At 42.7% G+C, this 17,507-nt stretch overlaps 1 long non-coding RNA gene across 9 annotated transcripts in view; it reads left to right on the forward strand.

Moving 5' to 3' along the window:
• Nucleotides 1-17,507, forward strand: part of LOC135229182 (uncharacterized) — a 508,721-nt gene that overhangs the window by 135,801 nt on the left and 355,413 nt on the right. For 7 of the 9 annotated variants that reach the window (XR_010319954.1, XR_010319958.1, XR_010319952.1 and 4 more), the window contains one exon: nucleotides 5,776-5,923. This is a non-coding gene — a long non-coding RNA (uncharacterized LOC135229182). Of the gene's footprint in view, nucleotides 1-5,762; nucleotides 5,924-13,016; nucleotides 15,678-17,507 lie in introns of those variants that run through there. The other 2 variants (XR_010319953.1, XR_010319957.1) reach the window with 2 other exon arrangements.

Raw genomic sequence — 17,507 nt, forward strand, 5'->3', positions numbered from 1 at the left:
AACCCCTACAAAAAGGCATGAAATAATTGTTTAAATTTTAATTCATATGGGTCAAAATGTATGTTAAACTACCTATCGTCACCTTCACAGTCGTCGTTATGTTTGAGCCAATTGTTGTGGCCACTTGTTACCAAGTATGACCTGCTTCTCCAGGGACTGATCTCTCCTGACAACATGTCCAAAATATGTGAGATGAAGCCTCGCCATTCTTGCTTCTAAGGAATATTCTGGCTGTACTTCTTTCAAGACAGATTTGTTCATTCTTTTGGCAGTCCGTGGTATATTCAATATTCTTTGCAAACACCGTAATTCAATGCCTTCAATTTTTCTTTGGTCTTCCTTATTCATTGCCCACCTTTCGTGTGCGTATGAGGCGACTGAAAGCACCATGGCTTGAGTCAGGCACACATTAGTTTTCAAGGTGACATCTGTACTTTTGAACACTTTAAGTGGCCTCTGGCAGCAGATTTGCCCAATGCAATGTGTCGTTTGATTTCTTGACTGCTGCTTCCGTGGGTGTTTATTGTGGATCCAAGTAAAAATGAAGCCCTTAATGACGTGAACATTTTCTCCGTTTATCATGATGTTGCTTATTGGTCCAGTTGTTAGGCTGTTAGTCTGTGGTCTTTGATCTTCAGCAGTAAATGCTTTAAGGCCTCTTCACTTTCAGCAAGCAAGATTGTATCATCTGCATATCTCAGGTTATTAATGAGTCTTCCTCCAATCCTGATGCCTTCTTCTTCAGACCAGCTTCTCAGATTATTTGCTCAGCATACAGGTTGAATACATATGGTGAAAGGATACAACGGTGATGCACACCTTTCTTGACTTTAAGCCATGCTGTATTCCTTGTTCTGTTTAGATGACTGCCTCTTGTTCTATGTACAGGTTTCTCATAAAAACAGTTAAGTGTCCTGGAAATCTCATTCTTCCCCATGTTATCCATAATTTGTTATGAGCTGGAGTAGGTCTCAGAAATAATGTACCATTTCTTCCAGTTGGTTGTGCATGGCTGCCTACTTCCCTAGGTGGTAGCAGCTAAGGCCTGTCTCAGAAACACTCTCCTCCCCACTTAGCATGAGTTTTCACACTGCTCCATCTTCTTTCCCTTGTGTGTCTCCTGCCCTCCTCAGTGGCTGGGGAAAATGATAGTAGTCCACTGATGAGATTTATTCTTTTATTATACTTTATTTTATTATTTGTTTTTATAACATAGTTCTGTTAAAATCAAGGGTAATAAAGATGTTTGTATGATGGAAGTGGATAATCCCACCCACTGTGTCCATCTAAAGTTTCATGAGAAAACCGTGCCCACAACAGAGGGCTCCCACTCCTCTGGCTCACTGTATTTTCTCCTTGTTCATTTGCTCTTCCCTCTTTCCTGATGGATGCATGGAACCACTGAGCTTCAGGACTCCACAATTCTGCTTTTCATACCAGTGTTACTGTAATCTTGGGTTCCTGGGCTGCCTTGCCACAGATTTACTCATTCTGTTTCTGTTAATTATTTCATTACTTTAAAATCTCTCATGAATTTTTCCAGAAGTACATTCTATTCCTCAAAAACTTGGAAGCAATGGGAAAGTATGCAAAAAAAAAAAAAAAAAAACAAGAAAACATACGTAATGCATAGAATAAATTATTAACGTTCCAATATGTCTATTTTCTTGCTTATATTGGCATGTATGTGTATTAGAGTCTCTGGTTGATGCAAATGGTTAATATCTTGAGCTGCTGACAGAAAGTTGGAGTTCAGGTCCACCCAGAATTGCTATGAAAGAGAGGTCTGGCAGCCTACTTCCGAAAACTCAGCCATTGGAACCCCTATGGAGTACAGTTCTCCTCTGGCACACTGGTGTCATCATGAATCAGAACTGACTCAGTGACAACTGGTTTTATGTGTGTATTAGCACACACAGTTATGTATATTAACACAGATATTATATCCTGATATTTTCATTCAACATTAGTCTTTTCATGGTAATTTTTTTTGTTTTTTTTTAATGAGGGCATTAAATTACTTTATAATATTCTGTGTGCATGTAGTATATGTTTTTTAGCGATTTGACTATAGTTGCAATAATGTGCATGTTTCTAGTAATCTTTAAGCTATACTTACATCTTTTTAACATACATCTCTGCCATTAAATCTCTTTGTTTAATTATTGTTTAACACTCATTACGCCTAAGGGATGGTCTCAGAAGCAGCCCTGATCAATTTTTCTCCCTCTTACTCATTAAGCCCCTTAATGTATTTCAAGGTATCAACTACGAAGGATTTTACGTCCTTATCGTTTGTTTATTTTTCATTCAGTCAGTGTATTCCATGGGCCAGAAGTAGTCTATGTTATGCAGATACAGTGGTGAAAGGTACACACTGTCCCTGTCGTCATGAAGGGGACAACCCAGTGCAGGTGGGAGGAGCACTGGGGAAATGCAGCTGAGAGCAAGGACAGACAACCCTCCAGGAACCACACTGGACTTCAGAGAGGCTTGTTGGCTGCTGTTCACCTGGCAGGCTTCTAGATACCCGAGTACCCTTGGCCTTGGTGCCTGCTCCTCTCTCTATTGACACCCTCCCTCTAGGATGCCTCAGTGAGTTTACTGCTGTCTATTTGTAGCTAAGGACGTGAGGTTTATACCTCCATCCATTCAAACTCCTCCTGGGTCCAGACTCATATATTCAAATGTCAGCCTAACTCTCTGTATTGACCTCTTTATGCATTATAATGATACATTCCTCATATGGCCATCATGAAAAGCAAACATGAAAGGAAAGCACAGGAGTGCCTGGCACCAGTGTAGGTACTCAATGACCATTAGCTGTTGGTATTATTCTTGACATCTCCATGTGGGTATCTAACAGCTGCACCATGTTATCTAGGCTATGAAACAATTCTTGGTTCCAACCACCATTCTGTTCTTATCGATGAATTTCTCAAGGCTTCGGTGATGGGAGTGTGTGTTTTTCCACACAATGGACATGATTAGGAATGGTAGGCCAGGTCCTGCACAATAAATTGCTCCAACATTCCTATGGGTGACCATTGAGACAAGTTTCAGCCACTGAATGTAGCAAAGAATTGGAACTACTCTCAGCTGTTCATGTGACTACTCTCAATCCAGAATATCTGGTAAGTCGACTGTTAGGGATTGAATTGTGTCCCTCCAAAATGTATGTGGAAATCCTAACCCCTGTACCTGTAATTCTGACCTTGTTTGGAAATAAGGGGCCTGCTTTTATTATGTGAATGAGGTCATACCAATGTAGGGTGGGTCCTAAGCCTAACTCTTCTTAGTTATAAAAGGAGCAGAATACACACAGACACAAACAGGTGAAAAGGAAGACAGACAAAGAAGACAGATGCTTCTAGAAGGCCAGGAACACAAATGATTGCTGGCATCTACTAGAAGCTGAGGTAGACAAGGAAGGACCTCCCACTACAGCCATGCCCTGAATTCGAACTACTACCTGCTAAACTGTGAGAAAATAAATTTCTGTCCTTTAAAAGCCATCCAGTTGTGTTATTTTTTGTTATGGAGGGACTAGGTAACTAACACACATACCCGTGCTTATAAGTTCAGCCCAGTGCAGAACAGTTTTCTTCCCTCCTTGGTCTAGCCCACCTGAACCTGCTCTTTCCCTATCAGTGTCCTTTGCTTTCACCTAAGAGCTATGACAGAGTCCGCTTGATGCTGACGCATTGAAATTTCAATTTATTTTTTATTTATGATTACTATTAATTCCAATATTTTCTATGGTTTTCAATGGAGACAGCCCTATAATCTATGAATAGCAGTTATACTTTTTTTGTATTAGCTTACACTTCCAGTGTTAAATGTTTAATAAAAATAATGATAGAAGCATCCTTATTTTATTTTTTATTAATTTTAAAGAGAATGTCCCACCCGTCACCATGAACTATCATGCTAGTTGTAGTTTTCCACGTTCGGGAACTCCTTTTCTGTTCCATGTTTGCTCCTAGTCCTTATCTCTCCGTGTGATTGGATTTTATCAACCTGCTTTGCCCCCATCTCTTGAGGTGAGCATATGTCTTCTCTTCTTTCACCTATGCATGTGGTGAATGAAATTACTAAATCTTTAATGTTCACTCAAATTTGTATGCCTACAATAAACCGCCTTGATCATGGCATGTTACGTGGTTTACCCTTTGCTGGATTTCCTTTGCTGGCATCTTGTGTAGGGTTTTGCATCTCAGTTACTGAGTGTGCTTGTCCTCTAACTCTTCTTCTACCTTCTTTCTCTAATTTGTTATCATTTTTAAACTAGCCATAAGGATCAAGTTAGGGGAGTGTCTCATGGTTTTCTAATCTCTGTTGACTATGTACTAGATTAAAATGACTGTTTCTTGCATGTTTGCTGGAACCTGACTGGAAACGATCTAGGTCTGCCATTTTCTTTGTAGGGAGATCTTGAACTACTGACCCATTTTATTTAGTGGTTAAAGGCCTCTTCTGGTGCTAATTTACTTGTAAAAAATTCTGATGCATGTTCTAGATTGCTCGAATCTCATCTTTAAATATTGATTATCAGGGCTTGTAGCCTCATGCAAGCCAATTCATCAATCCCAGATTTCCCCAAAGTCAGGCTCTGCAACTATTCCTGGTACCAAATTCCCTCATCTAAGACTTATTTGCAAAGAAAGAGACAACAGTATGCTATCTACGCAGTTGTGTATCCGCAGCCTTCTTGAGTCCATAACGTGAGGTTACAGTCTTCTAATACTTTTTTTGTAATTGTTCTCTTTCTTATTTTTTTTTTCCTTTTTTCACTGCCAATACTGCCCCCCCCCCCAGTCTAGTAGTTTTAAAGTTGTGCGTTTCAGGTTCAAGTCTGTAATCCAGCTGGGATTCTGTGTGTGCTGCATGTGTGCATCAAAAGAACACGCTTCTAGAAGCAGAAAGCAGGCAGTGGGACTGTTGGGTGGTTGGCGGGGCGGGGGGAGGGGAGCTGCTGCCCAGAGAGGGCACCCGAGGGAGGCAGGAGATGCCGGGCTGCCCACTGCAAGCCTGCAGACTCCAAGGGGGCGGAACCTGCGTGCGCCATGAGCCTTTTGAGACAGGCCCAAGCCCGCCCAGCCGGGTGCTAACCTCGCACCCGCCAGGCTTGCGGGTTCCCCCAGGACTAGGGGAAGCCTGAGGCCAAGGAGGGCAAGACCTAGGATCTGGACCTGGGAACTGGTTCTGCCACGTGTGATCGCAGCACTTATGCTGGGAAGGGGGGCAGGAAGCATATCGCAACGTGCGTCCGGGCGATGACCCAGAAGGGCAGGAGTTGTGGTCACCCACGGACTCTGCGTCTGCATATGGACGCCCCCCCAGGGTGCAATTCCAGGAGCACAAGGCAAAGCCACAGAGGCCACAGTGCACCTCGCCGATGCTCCCCAGGGGCATTGCCCCAAATTTGGGGAACAGTCCCTCCTCTGGGCTAGGGACTTTGTTTCCTCCATTGTCATCACTGACTGTGAGCAGACTCTTGTCTAGGCAGACTAATGAGGAGTTATCAAAATGAGCTTAAAAGTCCGGATTTGAGTTAAGGATCATAAATTAACACAGAGAAATACGACTTTAGCAATAAGTGCCTGCTTGGAGCCCAAGTTGCCTGAAAACACAGAATTTCAGTCTTTCAGCTCCTCTGCTAATCTAGGGACTAAGAACTGGATCTCACTGGAGCTCAAAGATGTGGGGCACTGGAAATACTCCTGGGTCTGTCTGCTCATGGCTGATTGCCTGATTCCCAGTTTTATTATACAGCTTAAATACAGACCAGAAGAGGAGTTTGGGGCTTGACACCTGACATCTTAACACCAGTTCCTGTTTCTTGAGGAAGGAAGAGGTAAAATAAATCAGCGTTTACTGTTTCCTTCTCCATCCCCGGAAGTCCTGATGAAGACCCTCTCAGGTAAGGACTGACAGGGAGTGGCTTGGTTTACTATTCAACTTTGTCCTTCAGTCACTTTGTTTATGTCCTGCATGTAAACTATTGTGCATTGAGAAGCATTCTAATTCTTGTGCAGAAGGACTAGACCTCCTGCAGAATGACTATATTGTGCCTCCCTCGGGCACCCCTGTCTGCCCAGCACCCCCCAACGCCAACTGCCCAACCGCCTCTCTCCTGGCATTCTGCTTCTAGAAGCATGTTCTTTTGATGCAGAGATGCAGCACACACAGAGTCCCAGCTGGATTACAGACTTGAACCTGAAGACCTTATGCAGAATGACTATTTATGAACCACTAAGCTCAGTACTAAAGCAGGTACTTACCCCTCAGAGAAGGCCCTGGGGGAGGTTGACACCTGCATTCCCCAGCGCTCCTGCTGCTCTAGAAGTGCCTGAAATGCCTCTCTGGGAAAGGCCTTCAGAGTAGTAGGCTCATGGCCCACGTGGGAATTCAGGCCTATTTTTCTGTTAGAACATCTCATTTCGCTCTGAAAATATTATTATCCAGTTTATTCACCAGGCATGAGTACAGACATCTCATATTTTCAAAATTAACCCCATTCTCTAATACTAATTTGCCACCAAGAGTATATTCCAAAGTTTTTCCAATAGGCTAGAAAGTCTTTGCAAAGAGGGGAGTCCTGCGCCATGTTGTGCAGTGACAGCAGGGTTGGCATAATATGTTTACCCAGATACCTACCACTTTTTTTTATTTTTTATTGTGCTTTATTTGAAACTTTACAGAGCAAATTACTTTCTTGTTCAACCGTTTATACACAATTGTTTTGTGACATTGGTTGCAATATTCATGATGTGTCAATATTGTCCTCTCCTGTGCTCCAGTTCCCCGTTTCCATCCGCCATGATTCCTGTTCCGTCCTGCCCTCTTTTCAGTGCTTTTGGGCTGGTTTTGTACTTTTGGTCTCATACACATGATTGAACTAAGAAACACTTTCTTCACGTGTGTTATTGTTTGTTTTATAGACCTGTCTAATCTTTGGTGGAGGGCGAACTTCCGAAGATACTTTCCACTTTGTTGCTTGCCATAATTCCTGAAATTCCAAGCCTGCCACCTGAAGAACTTCCTTTAGTGTTTCATTTAGAGCAAGTCTGGTGGCGATGAATTCTCTTAAGCGTCTTTCACCTGAGAATGTCAATATTTTTCCTTTACTCATGAAGGAAATAACAGCCTATAGAACACTGGGTTAATGTTTCTTTTCTTTCAGTGTTGAAAAAATGTTGTTTTCACAGCCTTTTGGCCTCCATGGCTTCTGATGATGAATACAGAGTCATTCCAATTGTTTCTCCTGTGTGAGATGAGTTGTTTTCTCTCTAGCTTCTTTGAAGATATTTTCTTGGTCCTTGTTATTCCACAATTGACAGTGAGGCATTTGGGCGTAAAATTATGTGAGTTTAACTTGTTGGAGTTTGCATAGCTTCTTGAATCTGTAAGTTTATGTCTTTCAACAAATTGGGAAAGTGTTGAGCCAGTATTTCTTCAGATACTTTTTTCTACACCACATATTTTCTCTACACCGTATGGAATTCCAATAAATAAATGTTAGATATTTTTGAATTTTTTTGAGGCTCTGTTCATTTTTTTTCAATATTTGTTCTCTGTTTTCAGATTGGATATTTTCAATTGAACTGTTTTCATCTCACTGATCCTTTTGTCTGTCAACAGCATTCCGCTGTAGAGCTGATCAAGTGAATTTTTTATCTCTATTTTTCTGTTTTTCCTGTCTAAAATTTTCATTTGTGAATGGTTTCTATGTATTTTTCTATTTTTCTAAGTTGTGCCTGTTACTTCTTTGAGCATGGTTAAAGTAGCTTTTTAAAGTTTTTGTCTGTGATTCCAAGACTGTGTCTTACTTCAATCTTACAGAAAATGTCGATGTTGTTTGTTTTAGGAATCACTTGACCCAGTTATGTTCAGGCTGCAGGTTCTTTCCCAACTTCTGTGTGCTGTGGCTCAGATGTCAGTTCAGATTTTGAAGACTTTGCAGTGATATTTGGATGTAATCTATGGGAGTGTCACTCAGTCTGGGACCTTGTTGGTGTTCTAACCCATAATGCAGTTCTCAAAGGATTGATCTACTTCTTAGGGTCAGAGCAAAGCATATGCAACTGTGGGAGTGGGGAGGGGTATGAAAAACAACTTTATGGTATCCCTCTCTTGAGCCGCCTGGTCTCTGTCTCTCTGAGGCTCTCTGATGTCTGAGCAGCTACCTTCCTGGTCCACTGGCAAGAATGTTGGGGCTTTAATCTCTTCATTCTGCTGCGCAATTAAGTGACTGGGTCTGCGTATGAGGCCAAATAATGGTAAGATGGAGAAAATGTAACAGAGATTCCTGTACATTATTTGGTCCTTATATACTTAGGTCAGAGAGAAGGCACACTGTTTCGGGTGATACTTTGAAACAGGTATGGAGAAAAAGGCATTAACAGGTCGATAGCTGCATACTCGGTGTTACGAATTAAACTCTGTCTTCCCAAAATGTATATATCAGCTTGACTAGGCCATGCTTCTCAGTATTGTGCGATTATCCACCATTTTGTCAGCTGATGTGATTTTCCAATGTATTGTAAATCATACCTCTATGATGTTAATGATCGAGGATTTGAAGCAGTTATGTTAAGGAGGCAGGGCTCAGTCTACAAGATTAAGTTGTGTTTTAAGTCAATCTCTTTTGAGATATAAAAGAGAAAAGAGCAGAGAGACAGGGGGACCTCAGTACCACCAAGAAAGAAGTGTCAGGAGCAGTGCATCCTTTGGACCTAGGATCCCTGTGCTGAGAACCTTCTTGTCCAGGGGAAGATTGGTGACAAAGACCTTCCCCTAGGAGTGACAGAGAGAAAAAGCCTTCCCCTGGAGTTGGCACCCTGAATTTGGACTTATAGCCTTCTAGACTGTGAGGGAATAATTTTCTTTGTTAAAGTCATCCGTTTGTGGTATTTCTGTTACAGGAGCACTGGATATCTAAGACGCTAGGTACCAGGAGATGTACATTTCCCAGCTCTTTCACTCCCAGGGACACTATGACTAAGTAGCCAATGCCATAAATCCATGCGAGCAGACTGTTCTGATTACTGCTTTGACTCTACTGTCTGTTATGGTAACCACACCCACCTTGTCTTTGTTGATTGAGTGCTACCATTTGGCTGCTACCACCATGGGGTCCAGTCAACTGCATTGTAGTCAGGTGTCTTAATTCAGTTAGGGCAGTTCTCACTGTGGACTCTTACTTACATAAAATAACAACCACAGAAGTCTTCAATAATGCTGGGGCTTGCTTCCCAAATTTGTACCTTACTGCTATGGTAAAAAGAGAGCCCTCTGGGCACTCCGTGTGTGGGTCTGTGGGTCCAGCCTAATAAATCCATTCTAACATGCCAATTTCCCTCAGCCTTTGGATACCTTCTCCTACAGTATACAATGGCAGATCTGCCATTTCCACTTGATTTATTTTAGGCCACCACTTAATCCATGCTTCAGTAAACCAGCCAAATAAACTATGAGATCCTTTTCTAACCTCTCAAGCTGAAACACTGAGTGAAGAATCTATGCTTCCTGGGCCTATATCAATAAACTCAGACTAATCCACCTTTATGTTGCTTGCACCGTTATCCCACACCCATAATAGCCATTCCCACACATATTCACCAGGTTTCTGTATGTATATATTAGAAAAATCAAGCAGTTCTTTTGGAGTTTAGCATAGCTTTTCCTGGGTCACACTTCATAGCTCACCTTTTGGGGCTTGTTGGGACTGAAGCCTAGGTATAGGTCTAGAAGGAAAAATGGGCAGTGGCAGTGGGATGTTCAGCCGTGTCTTATAAGGCATCTGCCTAAGGTGATGCCCCAGGCAATGCCCCAGACACCACCCCAGGAGACAACTCAAACAAGACACTTCAGGCACAGCTGGGGTAATCTCATCAGATGGAGGTGGAAGGGATAATTGTTTTACTGGGAAGGGTGCCTTAGCAGGCAAAGTTAGAGAATCTCTTCAGATGGAGTAAGAGGTCTGGTTCTGTTAGGAAGAGCGATTCAACAGAAATTGGAGGTTCATTGTCCCCCACTTCCTGACTATCTGCCCATATGTCCTCATCCCAAGTTTCAGGATCCCATTTCTTCCCAATCAGTGCCCTTACTTTAACTTCAGAAACCATTTGAGGTTGGATATTCAACTGGCGCTTTAATTCAGTCACTCTTATGATAAGAATCTGAGTTTATTTTTGGCAGCATTAGCCTTGTTACTATAAGAAATACGGTTTTCTTTCTGGGCACAAGTGGCAGCTTTCAGGTCTTGTATGTGGTGCTTGAGCTTTGAGTCCTTTTCTTTCATTCACCAGTGTGGCTAGCAAAAGCAGGACCAACCAAGCAGCTTCCTTATTATTCTTATTCTGACAAAATTGTAGAAAAGTATCAAATATGTAATCAGGCAGAGCCTTGTCTCTCACAAATATTTGATCCAGTGGTAGTAGTATTTTGCGTATTTCTATTGTCACCTCCCACCATGGATTAGCAATAGCCTGTTTACTACTGGAGGCAGTCATCAGTGCCTTTAAGATTAGCCAGACTTGAGAATCAATTCAGAAAACTCGTCCTTAAGATTTGGTTCCTCTGGAACCACTGTAGGTACCAAATATCTTAGCCTGGGATCTCTAGAGATGCAAAACTGGTGAACAGAATATATATATACACACATATATATGAAAAAAAAAAAAGAGTGTGTGTATATATATACGTGTGTGTATATATATATATATATAAATTTTTTTTTTTTTTATATGGAAACCCTAGTCGCATAATGGTTAATAGCTATAGCTGCTAACCAAAAGGTTAGCATTTCGAATCCACCAGGCGCTCCTTGGGAACTCTGTGGGCCAGTTCTGCTCTGTCCTGTAGGGTCACTATAAGTTGGAACCGACTCGACGGCAATGGGTATACACACACACACACACACACACACATATGCTTACATATGTTAGTTGTGGCTCTTAGAGGCCATCGATCCTGTGTAAAACAGAATGAAACACTGCCTGATCCTGAACCATCCTCACAATCATTGCCATGTTTGAGCCCATTCTTGCAGCCATTGTGTCAGTTCATGTTGTTGAGCGCCTTCCTCTTTTTTTCTGACCCTCAGCTTTTCCAAGCATGATGAGCCTCTCCTGGGACAGGTCCCTCCTGAAAATATGTCCAAGGCACGTGAGACGAAGTCTCGCCATCCTTGCTTCTAAGGTGCATTCTGGGTGTACTTCTTCCCAGATGGATTTGTTTATTCTTCTGGCAGTCCATGGTATATTCAGTATTCTTTGCCAACACCATATTTTAAATGAATCAGTTCTTTGGTTTTCCGTATTCATTGTCTAACTTGCTCAAGCATGTGAGGTGATAGAAAATATCATGGCTTTGCTCAGGCACACCTTAGTCCTCAAAGTGACATCTTTCCTTCACAACACTTTAAGGAGGTCTTTTGCAATAGATTTGCCCAATGCAATACATTGTTTGAATTCTTGACTGCTGCTTCTGTGGGCATTGATTATGGATTCAAGTTAAATGAAATGCTTGATGACTTCAGCATTTTCCCTATTTATCATGGTGTTGCTTACTGGTCCAGTTGTGAGAATTTTTGTTTTCTTTATGTTGAGGTGTAATCCATACTGAAGGCTGTAGTGGTTGCTCTTCATCAGTAACTGCTTCAAGTCCTCTTTACTTTCAGCAAGCAAGGTCGTATCAGCTCCATATCATAGGTTGTTAGTGAATCTTTCTCCAAAACTAATGCCATGTTCTTCTTCTTACAGACCAGCTTCTCAGATTATTTGCTCAGCATACAGATTGAGTAAGTATGGTGAAAGGATACCGCCATGACACACAACTTTCTGATTTTAAACCACACGGTATCCCCTTGCCCTACTCAAATGACTGCCTCTTGGTCTACGTAGATATTCCGCATGACTACAGTTAAGTGTTCTGGAATTCCCATTCTTTGGTAAGCTATTCAATTTGTCATGAGCCACACAGTTGAGTGTGCTTGTATAGTAAACAAAAATAGGTAAACATCTTAGTGATAGTCTCTACTTTCAGCCAAGATCCATCAGACATCAGAAATGATAACCCACGTTCCATGTCTTCCTCTGAATCCAGCTTGAATTTTTGGTAGTTCCCTGTCTGTGTACTGCTGCAACTGTTTTTAAATTATATTCAGCAAAATTTTTCTTGCATGTAATGTTAATGACATTGCTCGATAAGTTCCGCATTCCGTTGGACCACCTCTCTTTGGAATGGGCACACATATAGATCTCTTTCAGTCATTTGGTCAGGTAGCTGTCTTCCAAATATATTGGAATAGACAAGTGAGCACCTCCAGCACTGCGTCCGTGTGTTGAAACATCTCATTTGGTACGCCATCAATTCCTGGAGCCACGTTTTTTGCCAATGGCTTCAGTGCAGCTTGGAGTTCTTCCTTCAGTACCATCAGCTCTTGATCCTATGCTACCTCCTGAAATGGTTGAACGTCGACCAATTGTTTTTGGTGTATTGAGTCTGTGTATTCCTTCCATCTACTTTTGATGTTTCCTGTGTTGTTCGATATTTTGCCCATAGAATCCTTCAGTATTGCACCTAGAGGCTTGAATATTTCCTTCAGTTCTTTCAGCTTGAGAAATGCCAGGTGTTTTCTTCCCTTTTGGTTTTCTAACTCCAGATCTGTTCACATTATATTATCATACTTTGTCTTCTCCAGCTTCCCTTTCAGGTATTCTATTGAGCTCTTTTACTTTATTTTTCCTTCCATTCTCTTTAGCTACTGTACATTCAAGAGCAAGATTCAGAGTCTCTTGTGACATCCTCTTTGGTGTTTGCTTTCTTTCCTGTCTTTCTAATGACTGTTTTTTTCATATATGATGTCCTTGCTATCATCCCACAACTAATCTGGTCTTCGATCATTAGTGTGCAGTGCATCAAATCTATTCTTGAGATGCTCTCTAAATTCAGGTTTGATATACTCAAGGGCATACTTTGACTCATGGACTTGTTTTAATTTTCTTCAGCTTCAACTTGAACGTGAATATGAGCAACTGATCATCTGTTCTGCAGTCAGCCCCTGGCCTGATTCTGACTCATGATATTGACCAAGTGAAGAGTGATTCAGAGAAAAACATGGGTAGAGTGTGACCTAATTTCCATAAAAACAAAGAAATGAATGTACTTACATGTGTCCCGGCAAAAAGAAGTGTGTAAAAGGGTACATATGTATCTTTGGACACTGGACACTTCAGGGGAGCAGGTACAATATACTTATGTGGGGATGGCTCTTATTAAAACTTCTATATACAAATCTCTATTGTTAAATGTGTTATAAGAATGTAAAAGCTTTTAAAGTTTAATAACATCATACGTGTATGTGTGTGTATTTGAAACTTTTTTTTTTTTTTTACTATTTTATATATGTGTTTTTTAGTTATCTAGTTTTTTTTTTAGTGTGGCTATAGCAGAGATACCACAAGTGGATGGCTTTAACAAACAGAAACTTATTCTCTCACAGTTTAAGAAGCAACAAGTTTGAAGTCAGGGCACCAGGTCTAGGAGAAAGCTTTCTCTCTTTGTGGCTCTGGGGGAAGGTCCTTGTCATCTATCTTCCCCTGGCCTAGGAAATTCTCAGCGTGTGGACACTGGGTCAAAAAGACGTGCTCCACTCCAGACACTTCTTCCTTGGTGGTATGAGGTCCCTCTCATTTCCGCTCACTCTTCTCTTTGTATCTCAAAAGAGACTGACTCAAGACTCACCCTAATCCTGTAGATTGTGTCCTCCCTCATTAACCTAACTGTCTCTAATCCCGCCTTATTAACATCACAGAGGTTAGAATTTACAACACATAAGTAATTACATCAGATCACAAAATGCAGGACAACCACACAATACTGGGAATCATGGTCTGGCCAGGTGGGCACACATTTGGGGGGACACTATTCAATCCATAACAATAGAGAAAACACTGTCTTCAATGCCAGATTCAGAGACTTTTATCCATCTATGAAGGGCAAACACAGAAATTGAACAAAATTCAGACCAGCGAATTATTGCTTGCTCTTGTAACTAATGACTTCTTCTGGTCTCTGTACCTGGAAATGGCCAAAACGAATTCTGTGAGGATTAATTCAGTTATTGCTAAAACATCTACTGCATTTACATGTCTACAGATAAGGAAGAATGCTGGACACCATGTGTGATTCATTAAGTAACACAGGGACTATTAGACTGTTGTTCTCCTTCTCTGATATGCCACTATCACCTTCTCCCCTTGTTGCTCTCCTGAAAAACCCACACTTGTATATTCTAGGCTTTTTTCCAGGATTGAATTTGCAGGAAGTTGAAGATATATCTTTGAAAGATAAAAAAGACTTTGGCCACATTGTCTTTAGACAGTCAAACTTCCCAGCCAGCCTCTGTGCAGGATGGGAATTCACAATCCCTCCTACTCAGTACCTCTGAGCAGGACAGGATTTCTGTTTCATTATCAGGAGACTGTGGAATTCACCCCTCTTCAGAAAACTTACTTTCCTTTGCCTCAAACTGTCCCTCTCAGGATCTGTCACGGTCACTCTGAGAAATTCACATGGGCAGCCTGTATGGAAGTGCCCATCCTAGAGACCCTGCCCTCCCTTCCTTGCTCCGTAGGGCTTCCTCTGACACTTGGGGTCACATCTCCCAGGGAGTACACACCTCTGGCACTTCCAGGGATTCCCAGGCCCTGGGATACTGTGGATGGGACTTGGAACTCAATCTCTTTCTTCCCATCCTCACCTTTGGTTATCTGTGTTCTGTCTTCACCAGATTTAGGAGGCCTTGTCTTCTCTTTGCTCATTTCATTTCAGTCAGGCTTTTCTATTCCAACTCTCTGATCTCAGGACAGATCAGGTTAGACCACAGAAAAGAGAAAGACCAAGCAAACATCACTGATCTGTGCAGAAGCTGCTGGGAAGGGATTCGATTCTCATTGGTTTAGGGTTTTATGCCCACTGCTCACCGGCAGGCAGGTTCCCCCCAGAGTCTGGGTTCTGTCTGGTACCTTGTACTACAAAGAACTCAGTGACCAGCCCACCTTCACAATCACACCTCCCTTAGAGCTACCTTTGCAGAGGCTCTTTCTCAGACTTCCATGTCCCACTGAAATCCCATTTCTCTTCCCTTACAAACATTGTGCTCATTCTCAGGGCCCCGAGACCTTATCTGCAGGTGAGTCTTGTCCTCTTCTCTCCTTGGCTTTTGAGTGGACCTCATGTCTTCAGACAGCTATCCTGGGGCTTCTTCCACCCTGGTGCTCTGGGGCTGGATCTCTCCATGTACTAGAGGGGGCGTGGAAGGGGCACAAGGCTAAAAGGATGGATCTTCCAGGTGAGGTGGGTTTAAGAAGCCTGAATGAAGTTCTTCCCTGAAGGGTGCATATTTTGCAGTCCACACATCCTGCTTCTCTCAGTCTGAGAGTCCTAGCATGTCTTCATGTGCTTTCTCCTTTGACTTTGAGGCCATGCCTGCACCCTCTGCAGCCAGGTCTCCCACATGTGTAGCAGCACCAGTAGGTGTGGTAGCCTCTTCAGCCCCTGTCTCCTCCTCCATATGCTCCTGGAGATACCTGGCTCTTCTTGCCAGGACTCCAGGATGCTGACCAGGAACTCAGTGTTGGTTAGACTGAGGGCAGCCAAATCACAACCATGCCTCCTGTGGGTGGGGGGGGGGCGGGGGGCAGGGCTTGAATATGTCAGCATAAGGGTCAGTATTTTTCTGAGTATGAGGGAATGATTGGCGAGTTAAGGAAGAAAGAGAAGGAGTTTGGGAGGGGAATGTAAGCTCCAGTGACAGACAGAAGATGGGGTGGGGGATCTCTCAAAGGGTATTAGAGGCCAGTCAGAAAAGCAGGAAGCAGCAGGAAGCAGGGTCAGTGGAGGGCAGCACTGGGTGGAGGAGGACAGCAGAGGTAATAGTAGTGGGGAGGGGAACAAAACTGGCCTGAAAAGAGTGATACATGACTGATCCTAGATGAAGCTCAGGTTGAGAAAAGTAGGAAAATAAAAAATTCTATCCTGTAGCCATGTTTGTGGTTAGGGGTTGTTAGGCTCTTGAGGGAGGTGGGCAGGAGACACAGGAGGGGAAGGGGAGTTCCTGGATCTAGGGAGGAGTCTACAGCCCTTCTTCTGCCCTCAATGATATGGGTTCTGGGCTGTTCAACCTACTACTCCCAGAACCTCCTGAATAATTTCCTTAGTTCTTCACATGGTATATTAATTCCATCTCAGTAGAAAATATAATAATGAAGTACGCTTCTTCCTACCCACCCTTTCCACCATCCTATACTCTCTGCCCCAGTTGCCCACTGGCTTCCTTCCCTTCCATCATGTTCAGATCCAGAACAAAAGAGTGCCTTGTCTGCAGCTATTCTGGAAAGCTCTCAAACTTACAATTGAATTCTTTTGTTTCATCCCTCATTTATTCCTACATTTCTTATTGACAAAATAAACTTTGGTTAATTATCTACTAAATGACAGAAAGTGCTTTCTCAGGAGAATCTTCCTTATGACCTTATCCATTCATCCCAAATCCTTCGTCTTGTCCTACCATGGCTCTCTTTTCTGGTGGAAGTCAGACCTTTTGTTCTGTAGCACTCATCAATCTGGGTCGATTTTTCCTCATCTTTATCTACAGTCTTAGAGAAAGGCCTTTTCCTCGTGTATCACTGTTTCATCCTGCCTGGGTGAAGATGTCCAAACATAATGGTCTCTGAAGGACATTTATCCCTTCTCCCAGCAGGACCCTTTGATAACCTGGGGACTCTGGCTTGCTCCTGAATTTCCTTGATTCAGTAGCTAAGGTTTCTCTCCCACAAGAACTGAGATCGGCACCCTTTTCAAAAAGCAGCTGAGATCTGAGTTAGCACCAAGGCTTCCGTAATCCTGTGTGACATCATTGCTGACAGTGCTGAGTTCCATGGGCCCAGTTTGAAGCTAAACAGGGCAACCAGAAAAACATGAAACTGTCAGGTAGGCACTTGAGAAGTGCTAGTGCCAATGTGGGAAGAAGGAGATTAGATACTAAAAATGAATTGCAACTTTTCCGTGCCGTGTAAGGGGTTACTATCCCCTGGTGGGTAAAGAGAGCACAGGGAATGATAACAGTATAATGGGCAGCTGCTTTCTCCCAGTCCTCTCATTTGACTCTGTTGGAATCATGTCTCTCCAGCTCTGGTTATAAAATGTCCACTCTGAGCCCCTCTTAGGTCTCCTTAGCCTCTGAGGCTTCACACAGGCTCTGCTCTCTGACTAGGAGATGTTCTCTCCCTTCCCGTCTGCTGGCCTACTCTCCCTGGTGAAGCGTGAAGGTGAAGAAAACTGTCCCCATTGGAAAGATTAGGCTCATGACCTCACCAAGAAGCCCTAAGACTCAGGAGTTTTGTGGTCAGTCAGAATGGGAAGTTTGGGAGTTGACTTGGGGAACTGCTTTTGTTTAGGAGGCCATTTAGAAGAGAAAGCAGCAAATGGGGAGACCA

Source organism: Loxodonta africana, unplaced genomic scaffold (genome assembly GCF_030014295.1).
Source record: "Loxodonta africana isolate mLoxAfr1 unplaced genomic scaffold, mLoxAfr1.hap2 scaffold_122, whole genome shotgun sequence".
NCBI lineage: Eukaryota > Metazoa > Chordata > Mammalia > Proboscidea > Elephantidae > Loxodonta > Loxodonta africana.